At 45.6% G+C, this 16,484-nt stretch overlaps 1 protein-coding gene across 3 annotated transcripts in view; it reads left to right on the top strand.

Moving 5' to 3' along the window:
* MREG (melanoregulin) overlaps positions 1 to 16,484 on the top strand; it is a 58,986-nt gene that overhangs the window by 18,911 nt on the left and 23,591 nt on the right. The window lies entirely within an intron of this gene.

Genomic DNA, 16,484 nt, shown 5'->3' with positions numbered 1-16,484 from the left:
CTTCTCATTATAGTACTATATATAATATATTATAATATGATGGGTATCATTTTCCAAATAATATGAACTTTTCTCAATTCTGCGTTCATCAGTGAGTTCTGAGTAGATACCTATATTAAATACAGACTTCATGTTTTACTTTGTATCTTATAGTAATTGAGAAGAATAAGGACATTGAAAACCCCAGGCTCTGGGTCTGAAGAGAGGTACCAGAGAGCGTGTATGTGTGTTGCTGGGGCAGGTGGCCATGGGGGTGGGTCATCTTTTCCTTATCTGGGTTTCTTTATTTTTGCTAATTAATTGCTAACTATTTTTTTCCCCCCAAAACATGCGTTAGCAGGAAGTGATAACTTTTAGAAGAGCCACGTGTCCTTTTATTCTGGTGCGGCTTGGATACGTTTAGGGGGTTAGAAGCAGGTGTGGAGATGGGGATCACGGGGTGGGGGCAGGGCTGACACTTGCCTCTGGTCCTTCAGGCCCGGGGGAGGGGTGGACTGGAGAGTCTGCAGTGGCTATGGAGGAGAGTCCTGTCTTGGGTGGTGGAGTGCTGATGAGGACGGCCTCTGCTAGACATCTGTCACAGGGTTTAACTCGGGCATAGCATCCCTCAAGTGGCCGGCTGTGTTCTTCACTGTCCCCAGCTTCCCGTGTCCCCGGCACAATTCCGTCCTCTGCTAGTAACACCGAAAGCACATCATCAAGTCCCTCCAGCCAAGTCCTGCCACCCTGGCTGCCCTTCTTGAGTATATGGACAGGAACGCGTGACCTTGCTTGCCCTTGATGAGAAGAGCCACCCCTTACCCTACTAAAATGGGCTGAGCCGTGAGAGTTCCTTTCTGCCGGTGAGAATAGACCTCTTCTGACCCCACCATGCCCAAAGCTGTTAACAGCAAGAGGGCCGCAATACATGGCGCACCCCCCTCTGTCCGGGGCCCCAAGTAACCGGGGAAGGGACCGGAAGGCATGTCTGGAGTTGAGACTGGCAGCTCTCTTTGGAGAAGAGTCTTCAATAGTCTTCACTGTTGAAAAGCCAGGGCAGGAGGTAACAGGAGCTACAGAGCTCTGTGGATAAGCACAGCTTCCCAAGGGGCCTGTTGCACCATTTCTGCGCTGCTCTGGGGACTGTGTGAAGGGCCGTGCAGGAGGCTTTTTCTCCTCCTGGCCTCAGAAATGGACGAGCTTCACTCTAGAGGAACTCTATAACGGAGACGGGCAATCAAATAAATAATATGAAGATGTGATGATAACCACACGTGAAATGATTCAAAATATTTCTGCTCATGGTGCTTCCTTTTTTTTTAAGTGTAAAATATATATATATATATATATATGCACAAAGTATGTATATTGCATAAAATAGAGACACATTTTGTATGCAATTGCACTATAAGTGTATGATTTTTTTATTATTTTTTTAAAGTTTCTTTTTTTAAGTGTATGTATTATTATATATATTATATATGTATATATAATAGGGACACCTGGATAAAAATTTTCTCATATTTTCTTCCAAAAATTTGAAACACATATAAAAGCATATATTAATATATCTCTTCATTTCCCCCACATTACGTACTGTTGCTCACCTTGCTTTTTTCTACTTAATGATATATTTTATTTATTTATTTTTAAAGATTTTATTTATTTATTTGACAGAGAGAAAGCGAGAGAGGGAACACAGCAGGGGGAGTGGGAGAGGGAGAAGCAGGCCTCCCACAGAGCAGGGAGCCCGATGTGGGGCTTGATCCCAGGACCCTGGGATCATGACCTGAGCCGAAGGCAGACACTTAACGACTGAGCCACCCAGGCGCCCCTAATGATATATTTTAGACATAGATCCATTTCAGGATGCTCTAGATTTACCTCATTGCTTTGGGGAAGGGGTCTCTAGTATTCTCTTACCTGGATTTGCTGTCATTTATTCAACCAGTCCCTGTTAACGTTTATGTTGGTTCAGGTTTTTGAGGCACTGCTGCAGTGGATATCCATATATACTTGCATGACCTTGGGTAGATTTTTCAGGAGTAGAATTGCTGGGTCAAAGTGCATTTAAATGCTGGAATTGCCACAGCACCTCCTTCTTGGAGGAACAGAGGAGAGAGCCCTGAGACTGCAGAACTGGGGAGCATTGGAAGCTTATCCTGTGCTCAAGGGGAGCAGCTGCTGAGCTCCAGACAGCTGTTTGCCATGCCAAGAACATGGATCTGGAAGTGCCAGAACTTTTGATTTTTTTCCTTAATATTTATTTATTTTAGACATCGAGAGACAGAGGGGGGGGAGGGGCAGAGGGAGAGATGCTTCAAGCAGACTCCACGCTGAGTGTGGAGCCCGACGCGGGGCTCAATCTCACTACCCTGATATCATGACCTGAGCTGAAACCAAGAGTCGGATGCTTAAAGTCCAGAGCCATCTATGCACCCATAAAACTTTTGATTTTTAAGGGAAGCTGAAAATCCCAATTTACAGATAAAATGTCCAGATTTTTATTTTTATTTATTTATATTTTTTTAAGATTTTATTATTGGCGGGGGAGAGCACAAGCAGGGGGAGTTGGAGAGGGAGAAGCAGACTCCTCGCTGTGCAGGGAGCCCGATGCTGGGCTCAATCTCAGGACCCTGGGATCATGACCTGAGCTGAAGGCAGATGCTTAACCGACTGAGCCACCCAGGTGCCCCAGATTTTTAAATGATAACTCACATTAAAAAATGTGTCAGCTAGACAAAATATGTTTATGGGCTGCAAATATATAGGGAACATTTACAACAAGGATGACTACGTATTATTATTGTTATGTTGTCTGGTATGAGTGAAAAATGAACCCACCATTGATTAAGGAGGTGGAGTTGGGAAGCCAGTTGGGTTGTGTTTTAAGTTTGAAGGAGTTCCTTGTTTATTACTGTTGCTTATTTTCTTTTTCACAAAGGATGAAACCGGTACAAATGTTAATAAAACAGAGCATTTTAGTTTTGAAAGAAATTCTACCTACTGAGGTACAAGAACCCTAGATATTCTTGTATGATATAATTTAGAAGCTCAAGCAAGGAAAACCATAATGCCTGGTTTTCCTTGAGTAGCAATAGCATGCTGGGGATGTCCATATTTGTAATTCCCTGAAAAATGAAAAATAATTTCAGAAGTGTGTATACTACGTCCATTCCCCTAGTAGAGGAAACACTGCGAATATTACTAAATTTGCACTGTTTCCCCAAAATGAAAAAAAAGAATCAGAAAAGCGGTATATACAGAGCAAATAATGAAGCAAAGCCTGAACTTAAAGTTACTTGCAGTGACAGAAGATGTAAAATGTGACATTATTGAAATCGAATAGATGCACTTTCATTTGCAAAAGCTTCAAAAGCTAATTGAAAACAGACTTTCAGTAGAAGAAATAATGCATCTGCAGACCTCCAAGCGGGAAAACTTACTGCTCTTGTCTTCGAATGATGCTGTAAAATACTTTATGTTTGAGAAATAGTGAACAACTTCAAAATTGCGCCCCTGAATCAGGATCGTTATGTTCATTCCCATTAAGCGAATTGTACTTCACATAATCCACTCTGTTCTAAGGAGCTTACAGTGGTTTATGAGATATCAACACCTCCTAATTATTTATTTGCATGCCTAATTTTAATCATACTGAGCTATCTTGTTCTCCAAGATATCAATAATAATGAAAAGAGTGCCAGGCACTGTTCACCCACATTGCACATATTAACTATGTCTTCTTCACAACAACGCAGTGAGGTAGGCACCATTATTATTTCTTTCGGAAGCAACTTGTCCGGGGCCACGCAGCTGAAAATGTGCCCCTGAGATTTGAATCTTGGCTTCGTGAATCCAGAGACGTCATATATCATGAAATCTTGAGAAAAGGGATAGGTATTGTCTGCAAGTTGATGTAGATTTCAAAATGGGTGAGCCAGGTCTGCCCAAAGCCTATTTCTGTGACTTGTTGATGCCAGGGATGAGAGCTGTGTTTGAGGTTGAGGATCGTGATCGCGTTTTAGGACATGTTCTTTTTTTTTTTTTAAAGATTTTATTTATTTATTTGAGAGAGAGAATGAGATAGCATGGGGGGGGAGGGTCAGAGGGAGAAGCAGACTCCCCGCTGAGCAGGGAGCCCGATGCGGGACTCGATCCCGGGACTCCAGGATCATGACCTGAGCCAAAGGCAGCGGCTTAACCGACTGAGCCACCCAGGCGCTCCTGAAAACCTTATTTCTGACAGCAGAGATGAATACGTCAATTCACACTAAGACGAGAATTATTGACTGTGGAGGAACTTATACCCAAATACAACACCATGCAAACTGTCCACCAACCCTTCCCCTGACTTCATTTTATTTTTACTCTCCATATTTTTCCTCTTCTTCTGACTCTCCTACTTATTTTTTCTGTTTATTTTGGAAGCTGCCTCAAACTTATTTTGACATGAAATTGAGTTATGAATACATAAATAAAACTAAAATGAATGAAAAATGAAGACTATGCAACGATTAGCATCGTCTTAGTTTTATAAATGAGGAAATTATTAGAACAGAGAGGTAAGTGACTTGCCTCAATGTATTAGCAGTTTTTATAGCTGCAGATTAGGACCTAGAACTCAAGCACTTCTGATTCTGGACCCAATATTCCCTTCCCTGGAACCCTTGGCTTTTCTGAGGACATTTGTGAAGCCAGTTTGTTCATAATGATCATAATAGCAAAGGTCTTCATTTCTTGTTTTAAAAAGTAAACTATTCACTTTCTGAAACATCCTTTTCCAAGTTTGAAATCATAGGTCTTTTTTTTTTTTAAAGATTTTATTTATTTATTTGAGAGAGAGAGAACGAGAGACAGAGAGCATGAGAGGGAGAAGGGTCAGAGGGAGAAGCAGACTCCCCGCCGAGCAGGGAGCCCGATGCAGGACTCGATCCTGGGACTCCAGGATCATGACCTGAGCCGAAGGCAGTCGCTTAACCAACTGAGCCACCCAGGCTTTTTTTTTTTTTTTTTAAGATTTTATTTATTTATTTGAAAGAGAGAGAATGAGAGAGAGAGCATGAGAGGGGGGAAGGTCAGAGGGAGAAGCAGGCTCCCCGCCGAGCAGGGAGCCTGACGCGGGACTCGATCCCGGGACTCCGGGATCATGACCTGAGCCGAAGGCAGTCGCCCAACCGACTGAGCCACCCAGGCGCCCTAGGACGTGTTCTTGGTTGTACCATCAGCACACCTTTCCCGGCTGATGCTTTTCCACGGGGATTGCAGCCAGTCAAGGCTCCTGTCCCGGGCTTCTGTTTTATCTTGTGCCCTTTCACCCCGTCTCCGCTTTGTTTAGTATTCCCTGACCTAGGTGATTTGATGTCCTTTCTGACGGTTCAGTAACAGTCAACATTTTTACTCTGCTAAAAAAAATTTTTACATGTTTGTTTACGAAAATAAATGCTAAAAGTCAAATCGTTCTTCTAAACACTTCTAAGCACTTTTTTGGTTCAAAATTGGTCACGTTTATTTGGTGGGATCTGTGATAGTATGCCTATTTTTAAAGCTCTTAAGTCATTACGTGCTCAGAAATGTCCGTAGTTCTCATGACCCGTGCCTGCCTCCCCGTCACTGAACAGGGCAGTATTTCTACACCAGCAGGATCCATGTGAACATCAGATGCTTGTGTGGCTGGAATGATCCCATCCAAACCACACTCTGCCAAATTCTGGGGAACCGTGAAATGGTATTATTTTTTTAAAACCATAGAGGCAAAAGCATAAAATATTCCTGGTTTATAATTTGTTGGCGCTTCCCGTGTATCAGGATTCTGCTGGGAGAGTGTTGCCAGGCATTGTAAATGGTTCGTATAAAATGTCTAAAATAGCCACAGACCTCCCCAGGGGTTGGTGGCGGTGTCTGGATGATACACTTAGCCTGGCATAGCCCTGGCACTGAAAGGAAAGAGAACACAGGAGTCGAGTGGAGTGTCTGGTGGGAGGATGTGAGGAAGCCAGAGGAGAGAGGGTTGGGTACCAGCCACGTCACTGTGACACACGTGGAGCCCAGGATAGGCCATCGGGCTCTGCATGACAGTCTTAACGGGTCTCCACCCATGGGTTGAGATGTGCTCTGGCAGGGCCAGCCGGCTTCTCTGTAAGTGGCTGAACATTGGCTACTGTGGGAGATAGGAGTGCAAGGTTTATGCCAAGCCTGGAGTGCAAAATAGTAGGAAATGAAAGCACTTCTCTAGATAACTCTGGGTTCCCCCAAAGACCTTTTTCTTTGGGAGCCCGGAGCATCAGGATTGTGGGAGGTGGGCATTCTTTATCTTATTTTGCTAGTAAATATTTGGGTTCGCGGGCGAGAGAATAAAAATGCTTATTAGGATCTGAGAATCAAGTGGTCTTACTGTCTGTTTTCTAGGCAATAACATCGAGTATTACTCTGTGTGCTAACCAGCACACTCTCCAGACAAAGGCTGAATCCTCACAGCAACCCCAGGAAGGAGGCATTCTGACACTTAAGATTAGAGACTGAGTCGTCTGTACAAGGTGCTGAAGGGAATGAATGGGAGGTTGGGATCCCAGCTCAGTCTGGCTGACCCAGAAGCCAGTGTGGAAACACTGCTCCACTCTCTCTAATGAGCTTAGAAAAAGCCTCGGTGGAATCCTTCCGGTCAAAGATAAACTTACCAAAGGGAAGCTGACTTCCTGCCTCAGGTAGCCGCTCCCGTCTTGTATGTGTCGACATGACACACCCTGTACCAGCTGAATCACAGAGTGGCTTTGGTGTTCGTTTACTGTCAACATCTGTGTTGGCCACCACATGTAACATCCTCCAGACGCTGTTGCTTTGGGGCTTTTTAATACCCCAGGCACCATCCCGGTTCGAAGATCCATTGGATCACACCAGGAGACATTCTGTTTGTGATATTCCTTTCTGTTCTTGCCCACCCACCCTTTAAAAAAAAAAAAAAATATATATATATATATATATATATATATATAAAAGCATTTCTGGAAAGCAGCATTAAGATACTGTTTCTTACGAGGTAGGTAGCACATCAAAGCTCTATGTAAGGCAGCAGAGTTGAAATGATAAATATTAGAAAACTTGATGTAGATGGGGAAGTCATTAGATACTCAGTAGGGTGTGAGGTGGTAGAAAGCATGGGCTTTGGAATTAGACCGATTTAGAGATAAGAGTTATACTCTTCCCATGTTTTAGCCAGATGACACTGAATAGTTATTTAACCTCAGGGTTGTCACTGTCCAGTTTGGGACACAGTCACAGGGCTTAACTAAGAGGAAAAGGAGGTGCTGATATCAAGCATGCCAGGCCGAAGATATAAATCGGGGCTGCCCTAGACAAGCTGGGACATAGGATCACCTTTCTTTTTTTGATTGTAAAATGTACATAACTTAAAATGTACCATTTTAATCATTTTTAAAAAGATTTATTTCGTTATTTGAGAGAGAGAGGAAGTGAGCCCAGGGGGAGGTGCAGAGGAGAGGGAGAGAGAGACTCTTAAGCAGACTCTCCGCTGAGCGTGGAGCCCAATGCGGGGCTCAGTCCCACGACTCCAAGATCACAACCTGAGCTGAAACCAAGAGGCAGATGCTCAACCAACTGTGCCACCCAGGTGCCCCCATTTTAACCATTTTTAAGTGTCCATTCAGTGGTATAAGTACATTCACATTGATGAGCAACCATCACCACCATGCATCTTCTGGACTTTTTTATCTTCCCACGCTAAACTCCCTACGCATTAAACAATATTACTGCTTATACCTCCCTCCCAGCCCCTGGTAACTACCATTCTACTTTCTGTCTCTATGAACTTGACTACTTTGGGTACCTGGTATTAGTGGAATTGTACAAGATTTGACTCAATGTCGGCTTTGGTTTTTGCTAAAACAAGTGAGATCATCAGAGACGCCTGCCTGTCATCTGGTCACGGCGCCTTCTGCGTGTATTGCCTGGCTCTCACCACGGTCTTTTGATGTAGACAGACTATTTGTTAAAAAGAGAGAGACCCAGAGAGCTTCAGTGACTGTAAGTGATTGTGTCCAAGCAGAAATGGGTTTCTGACTCAGCGTTCTGTACCCTGGACTACACAGTGGAGAAGGAAAGCCATCAGGTTCTGAGAATTTAGGGCAGACAGTGGAATGATTTTCTATGTCCTTTTTTATTTTATTTTATTTTATTTTATTTATGTATCTATTTATTTATTAAAGATTTATTTGAGAAAGCGAGAGAGGGAACTCAGGTTAGTGCATGCATGTAACCACACACCAGCAGGTGGAGGGGCAGAGGACGAGGGAGAAGGAGAGAAGCAGACTCCTCCGTGAGCACGGAGCCCTGTGCTGGCTGATCCCACCACCCTGAGACCATGACCTGAGCGGAAACCAAGAGTCAGACGCTCAACCGACTGAGCCACCCAGGCCCCCCTGTCCTTTATTTAAATGTGAACAGGAATAAACGGGTGTTCAAATAAACCAATAGCCATAGACCTTTGTAGAACATACACTGTCCCAACTTATTTCTCTCTTAAGGTGACTCCAATGTGTGATTCTTTTTTCAAAGTCTAGGCTATTCTCATATACAAGAGTTGTTTTAACAAAAGCTCAAATTCTGCCTGGTGTGTTGATTTATTGGTTACTTTCGTTAAAAATGATGTGTCTAGTGTTAAACAGGTTTGATTTGGAATTATAGTGTTGTTAGTTACTCATATGCCTGAAAGGCTAATTTTTTTTTGAGAGAGAGAATGAGCATAGTGCATGCACGAGCAGGAGGTTTGGAGGGGCAGAGGGAGAGAATCTCAAGAAGATCCCTGCTGAGAGGCGCCTGGGTGGCTCAGTCGTTAAGCGTCTGCCTTCGGCTCAGATCATGATCCCAGGGTCCTGGGATCGAGCCCCGCATCGGGCCCCCTGCTCCCTAGGAAGCCTGCTTCTCCCTCTCCCACTCCCCCTGCTTGTGTTCCCTCTCTCTCTCTGTCAAATAAATAAAATCTTAAAAAAAAAAAAAAGAAGATCCCTGCTGAGTGGGGAGCCTGACACGGGGCTTGATCTCATGACCCTGAGATCATGGGACCTGAGCTGAAATCAAGATTCGGTGGCTCAGTCGTTAAGCGTCTGCCTTCGGCTCAGGTCATGATTCCAGGGTCCTGGGATCGAGCCCCGCATCGGGCTCCCTGCTCCGCGGGAAGCCTGTTTCTCCCTCTCCCTCTCCCCCTGCTTGTGATCCTGCTCTCACTGTGTCTCTCTCAGTCAAGTACATAAATAAAATCTTTAAAAAAAAAAAAAAAGATTCGGATGCTCAACTGACTGAGCCACCTAGGCGCCCCAGGCTAATACTTTTTTTTTTTTTTTAAAGATTTTATTTATTTATTTGAGAGAGAGAGAATGAGAGACAGAGAGCATGAGAGGGAGGAGGGTCAGAGGGAGAAGCAGACTCCCTGCCGAGCAGGGAGCCCGATGCGGGACTCGATCCCGGGACTCCAGGATCATGACCTGAGCCGAAGGCAGTCGCCCAACCAACTGAGCCACCCAGGCACCCCCAGGCTAATATTTTTTAGTCTTTTTTTTTTTTAAGAGTCAACAATGTAGGAAAATTATTTTCTGTTCTTCCTAGATCCCTCACCTCTCAACTCAGTATGAGAACTAACTGGTTGATACTTCATTAAGTTAGTTTCTCCTTTCATCGTAAAAAGGACCCACTTCTAGGTTCACAACTATTCGTAGGCCAGTGCGATGGGTGTGTATGTGAGAGAGGCTGGTTGGTTGTTCATGCAAAGCTCACAGGCTTGCCGTACCACGGGTGGTGTCACTTCTGCCCAAAATCTGGTGATCAGCTTTGCAAGGTCTTTGAACTTGAATTTTTCAGGGCATCTAGAACTATATGAACATCGAGAGTGTATTAGCCAGAGTTCTTTGGAAAAAGAAACAACAGAAACTATCTGTCTCTCTTTCTCTCTATCTGTCTATCCACCCAATCCACCTATCTATTTATCTAACTATTGAGAGATGTTTATTTTAAGGAACTGGCTCACAGTTGTGAAGGCTTGGTAAATCCAAAATCTGATAAGGGAGGCTGGCAGACTGGAGACTCGGAAGAGTTGCAGTTTAAGTCCAAAGGTAATCTGCTGGCAGAATTCCTTCTTGCATGGAGATTACTCTTTGTTCTATTAAAGCCTTCAAGTGATTGGTTAGGGTCTATCCATATTATGGAGGGTAATCTGCTTTACTGAGTGTATGCCACTTAAAATATTAATCTCATCCCCAAAATACCTTCACAGAAACATCCAGAATAATGTTTGACCAACTATCTAGGTACTGTGGCCCAGTCAAGTTGACATATAAAATTAACCATCCCAGGGGGTTTTACTAACAGTAACCAAATTCACAAGAGACTGTTGTATAAACCCAAATGCATATAACCATTTAGGTGGGCCATACACCTGAGTGGTCCCAGCAGTCTCTGCCCTATAATAAAATCCGTAAGGGAAATCAGTGCCCAGACTAGAGGGGTAGCTTGGTGAAAATCAGATAGTGAGAACGATGGCAAGGGATATTTATGGAGCTGTGTACCGGGTGCTGCTCTAAGTACATTACATATACTGTGTTAACTACCCTTGTCCTCCAGATGTGATCATGGTAACCTGGTGCTTTCACCTCCAGTATTAAATTATTCATGTCATTTGGTTAGGACACCATGCCCCTTGATGGTAATAGATAGATATTTCTTTCTTTCTTTTTTTTTTTTTAAGATTTTATTTATTTACTTGACAGACAACGAGAGAGGGAACACAGCAGGGGGAGTGGGAGAGGGAGAGGGAGAAGCAGGCTTTCTGCTGAGCAGGGAGCCTGATGTGGGGCTCGATCCCAGGACCCTGGGATCATGACCTGACCTGAAGGCAGACGCTTAACGACTGATCCACCCAGGTGCCCCTAGATAGATATTTCTGAACACCACCCCCAGGTGAACAGTAGCCTCAGGCACTGGACTCAGGCATGGATTTGGGAGGGCAGACAGAACGTAGAATCAAGAGAAATCTAGAATAATGTGATATCTCCAGACACTGTCGTCCGAATGAAGCACACAGATTATTGCAAATAGAATCTAAGGTCCTGCCAAGGCCCAACGAGCCCCGCCGTCCCGTTTTCTGCCGTGAGACTCTTGACTATGTTCTCAATCACGTAATATCATCTCTACTGCCCATCCATAGCTACACTTCTGCGATTGGAGTCTAATTCATTTTCTTGCTTTCTTATTTAATATCTAAAACTGCCCTTAGGGCACAGAAACCAATGAGGCTGTTGAGCTTGGAGGAATCTCTGCCCAAACAGACTGTGGCAGCTTTCAGGAAAGACCTGCATTTTTCTCTTGGCGGAGACACAAGCGAGCCCACAGGAAGTGGTTGCCCCAGAATGGAATCCCTTGTGATCGAAATAGCGCCTCTGCTTCCTCATTTGTCATTTTGGCTCCATTCACCAGTTTGCGATTCTTTTTAAGGTGCAGTAGCCTCAATATTGAATCTGAATTAAATCAATTTCTGCAGCAGTTTTGCTGCCGGCAGTCCGTCCTACGGATATTCTCACGTCGTTAAACAAAGATCTATGTGCTTCGCCACGTTGTTTTGAAAAGTAAAAACCTGGAAATAAAATAATCCAATGAAAGTACTGGGTACAAATTCGTGAGGTAGGGTTTATAGGTACTGACTTCGAAAGAGAGTTATGATCTGTTGCTAAGGGGGGAGGTATGTCATCCCGCTTGTAGAAAAGCTAATGCTAATAGACAGTAGTAGAGTTTCTTTTCTTTTCTTTTTTTTAAAGATTTTATTTATTTATTTGACAGAGAGAGACACAGCGAGAGAGGGAACACAAGCAGGGGGAGTGGGAGAGGGAAAAGCAGGCCTCCCGCTGAGCAGGGAGCCCGATGCGGGGCTTGATCCCAGGACCCTGGGATCACGACCCAAGCTGAAGGCAGACGCTCGATGACTGAGCCACCCAGGCGCCCCAGCAGTAGAGTTTCTGGAAGGTTAACCTCTCGGCTTATTAGTCATGGTGACCTCTGGGGAGCAGAAGTGGGTGCAGGGAAGAAGACTTTTGTCCTCCTTTAACTTCCCGGTCTCGGTACTGTTTGAAAACAATTTTAGATCATATGCCTATATCACTTCATGGATGCATACTGCATGTAAAATCATTATTTCACAGCACACGTTATGGTGTGACGGTTTCCCTGGGTCTTTCCAAACATTTTGGTTTGTTGTAGGGAGGGTGTGCTGTGGGAAGGGGAAGGGGGGGGCGGGTGCCCAGAGAATGAGAGTTTAGGAGGAGCTGGAGCAAACGCTGAGGAATCCTGCCAAAACGGCCTGGGGCAGACCGTGCCCGGAGCCATCAGTCAGTATTTATCTTTTCAAGGTTGTCAGGTCCTTCTGCTAAATCAGGCTCTTTCTCTGGAGCTCCTTTCCTCTCCAGCTGCACTTGGTAATTAACAGGGCTTTATTTTTGGCTTCTTTACCCCCTGCTTCCCCCTCCACCACCCCTGCCCCTTCCTTTGGTTGGGTTTGCTCATCTCAGAATAATGGAAAATGGCTCTTAACTGCACCCCGCCTGTGTGGGTCCCAGCTGCTGACATGCCAGGCCCTCCGGTCAGGATGTGCTCAGCTCGGGAAGTCTCGGCAAGACTTCTGAAGAGCTTTCCTGAGGAGCCACTTGGCTTGCTTTCTGGTTTTGATTGAACTCATAGGGAAAATGGAGTTCTGGTGGGGGCTGGATCTGCTGCTTCTCAGACTTAAAATCCCCAAAGTATTCTAGAAGGACACTTCATATAAAACCACCTTTCCGGGGCACCTGGGTGGCTCAGTCGTTAAGTGTCTGCCTTCGGCTCAGGTCATGATCCCAGGGTCCTGGGATCAAGTCCCACATCCAGCTCCCTGCTCAGCGGGAAGCCTGCTTCTTCCTCTCCCACTCCCCCTGCTTGTGTTCCTGCTCTCGCTATCTCTCTCTCTGTCAAATAAATAAATAAAATCTAAAAAAAACCAAAAAAACAATTTAAAACCACCTTTCCATTTGGGTGCCCCAGCCCTGGCTACCTAGTTAACACACAATCACGTGATTTCCAGGGCGGGAGTGAGTTGTGCCTCGGATGGTTTTGCAAGAGGAGGCAGGCCACGTGGCTCAGGTGCACAAATCGGGTACACCCTCTTGAACTATTTGTCATGTTTCATGACAACTAGTTGAGGTAAAGCCGTGCCCAAAGCTCTTACGCCACGTTGTTATTTTTAAAGAACTTGGAGCAGATTTTGATAGATCTCAGTCAAAATTAACCTCGTCCCTTCTTCCGTAAAGAATGTTTTGTGGTCAGAGGCCACAGGCATCTGGGAAATGTGCTTTGGGGCCACAGGTTGCCAGTCCTAGCTGTGGAATCAAGTTTTTCAACCAAGAACCAGAAGATCAGGTGCTCTTGCTGCTTAACCAGGCCCGGATTTTGAGCAAGTGATGAGTGTAGCAGGAGTAAGTCTTTTCGAAGCACAGCCAGAATATTTTTGTTCAGTTGTAGAGCTGAATGCACTCCAGTCTGTTTGAGACGATTTGCTGATTTTCTTTTCTTTTCTTTTCCTTTCCTTTCTTTTCTTTTTTTTTTTTTTGCCAGCTTTGGTGAATTTAGCAGAAGATATTGAAACCAAGTACAAGTGGTGGCTGTAAAAATCCACTGCAATTGGATTACTAAACACAGGCCCTGCTTCATTGCTGGGACCTTTTACCCAGGAGCCCTGGGCTCTTTCCCAGGCTGTCACTGACAATCTGGGGGACTCTGAGGGAGCTAGAAGTAGAAATGGCAACAGCTTGTAAGAAGAGAGAGAGACCTTCAGACCACGGACTGCTCAAGCATGGTTCTTTCAACGCAAGCATGGCAATGTGCAAAAATTAATTCTAAGATGCCCTCTGTCATCTTATACCACGCATACTGTTACCTTTCTAAAGTTAGCGAAGTTCCCGTGTTTTTTTCTAATGGGAAGTCACTATAGTGCCTACTCTGAAGCTCTGATCCCTTTGTCTCTCCAGGCCGAAGTTTGGAGGGAATGGGTAATGTGTCGGGATGAAGTGGGGTGTATTTGTGATCAGCGGGAGGGGCAGCCTTCATGTGCCAAACCCTTCCCTGCCCTCTGGGCCCCTCTTCACTTCCAGAGGCCCCTCCAGGGATCAACTCGTGTCACCCTCTGGCTGTGCCCCCTGGCATTGGCTCCTCACCAGGCCTGGCTCTCCCCAGCTGAGTATCCCAATCCTAACATTTTTTCCTTCTTTCTACCCAGTTAAACATCCATTTATTCTGTGTAGGCTCTGCTCAGCCAGAAGTTAAAGAGAAGCGGGTATTAGGAGAAAACCAGAGGACTTCAGTGAAGTGTGTGAATGATTTCAAAGAGGAACTTGGGCATTTGAGAAACGATCTCCCGTCTAGCTGGCAGATCCTGGGTTGATGTGGAAACACTGACTGCGCTTCATACCACTCGTTCCACCTGCTCTGCCCTAGATTTGCTCCCTGCTCTGCCCCCGCTGAGCAGGGAGCCCGATGAGGGACTCGATCCCGGGACTCTGGGATCATGACCTGAGCCCAAGGCAGACGCTTAACTGGCTGAGCCACCCAGGCACCCCAATCTTTTTACCTGTTTTAAAGTGACATTTAATAGACAGCACCTTGGGTCCATAGAAACTAGAGAGAGTACATACTGAATGGATATGTTTTGGAGGGATGATTTTCTACCGAACTCCTGCCTCCCAAGAGTGGAGAGCAGTCGACATTCAAAATCATGGCAAATGTCCCTTCTTATAAGGACACCAGTCATATTGGATTAGGGCCCACCCTAATAACTTCATTTTTAACTTGATTACCTCTCTAAAGACACCATCTCGAAATTGGGTCACAGTCTGAGGTATTGGGGGTTAGGACTCCAATATAGGGAATTTGGGGGTGTGTGCAGTTCAACCCATAACGGTAGGTAGACCATTGATAGGATTATAAATAGTTGTTTCTTTTGGTGGACAGATGTAGACCCTGTGGGCATAGCAATAAACAAAGGGCCTGCCCTCAGAGGCAGAAGGAAGACTGACGACAGATACATACAAAGTAGGTTGTGATGACAGCACTTTAAAGAAGGAAAATAAGACAATCTGAGGGGACAGAAAGCAACTCCGGGCTGGGGAGTGGAGGCCTGAAGGAGGTGAGGGAGTGAGCTTCGTGGAGGATATTTCAGGTGGAGGGAATTGTGGAGGCACGAAGGCTCCGGGCAGGAAGGAGTGTGGTACCTGCCGGAGACAGTGAGGCCTGTGTGGCCGCAGCAGGGGGAGGCAGGGAAGGGGCTCAGCAGTGTGGCACTGGGAAGCCAGCAAGGACCAGAGCAGGAATGCCCACTGGCCCATGGCGGGGGACGGGGGGGGGCTTGAATTTTGTTCTAAGAGGAAGGGGAGGCACTTCCTATCTAAACAAGTAAAACATGCTTATTTATTTGTCCCTCTGCAAGGTCTGTTCCTTCCCTCTGGCCTCTGTCATTCCCATTCTGGGAAGCTCCTATTCCTTGGGAGGCCTGAGCAGGCCTGGCCTTAAACCTTGTGAGAGGATTCTCCACGAATCTCTTTTTCTTTTCTTTTTTTTTTTTTTTTAAGATTTTTATTGATCTATGTGAGAGAGAGAGACAGAGAGAGCAGGGGCAGGGGGTGGGGCAGAAGGGGAGGGAGAGGGACAAACAGACTTCCCACTGAGCAGGGAGCATGGAGCCAGATGCTGGTCTCCCTCCCAGAACCTTGGGATCTTGACCTGAGCTGAAGGCAGATGCTTAACTGACTGAGCCAGCCCGGCGCCCCTCCATGGAGCTCTTGATCCTTGCACATGTTGTGAGCAGACGCACTGCCTGGCTTTTGTCCTGGACTGTCTTTTCAAGGGTGTTAACTTAGCGCACAGCCCTGGGAGGTGTAGGTAATCCTGCCTCAGGAACAAAGGGCAGGCAGGCCTACTGTTCATTATAAAAGATTCGGGTTCCCTGGGTTCAGAGTACCTTCCCTGGGATGCAGCAGACTGCACCTGCGCAGATCATCTGACCCCGCCCCCTTCCCATTACTGCTTTGGAATTGGAGCTTAGAGCGTTGCCGTAAAAAGTACTGACCCCCGATTGCTGGGTCCTTTGTCTCTTCCCCGGAGTCTCGCGTTTTTTGCCATGTCTCATGCCATGCATGAAACTATGGCAGGAGAACTTGTTACCTTGTAAGGGAGTCAAATCTCAGATGCCTCACAATTCTTGACACCCTTCGAATAGCTTCGGTGTTGGCATCATGACTGAGACCTTGACCTTGGGCCAATGCTTTGGCATCTGTTTGTGGTTTTTCAGTTTCTTTTTAAAATAAGTTGGAACTGGGGTGCCTGGGTGGCTCAGTCGTTAAGCATCTGCCTTTAGCCTCAGGTCATGATCCCGGGGTCCTGGGATCGAGCCCCGCATCGGGCTCCCTGTTCAGTGGGAAGCCTGC

Source organism: Neomonachus schauinslandi, chromosome 3, assembly GCF_002201575.2.
Source record: "Neomonachus schauinslandi chromosome 3, ASM220157v2, whole genome shotgun sequence".
NCBI classification, from domain to species: Eukaryota; Metazoa; Chordata; class Mammalia; order Carnivora; family Phocidae; genus Neomonachus; species Neomonachus schauinslandi.
The sequence above is the reverse complement of the archived record's forward strand: the minus strand, read 5'-3'. Positions and strand labels throughout refer to the sequence as shown.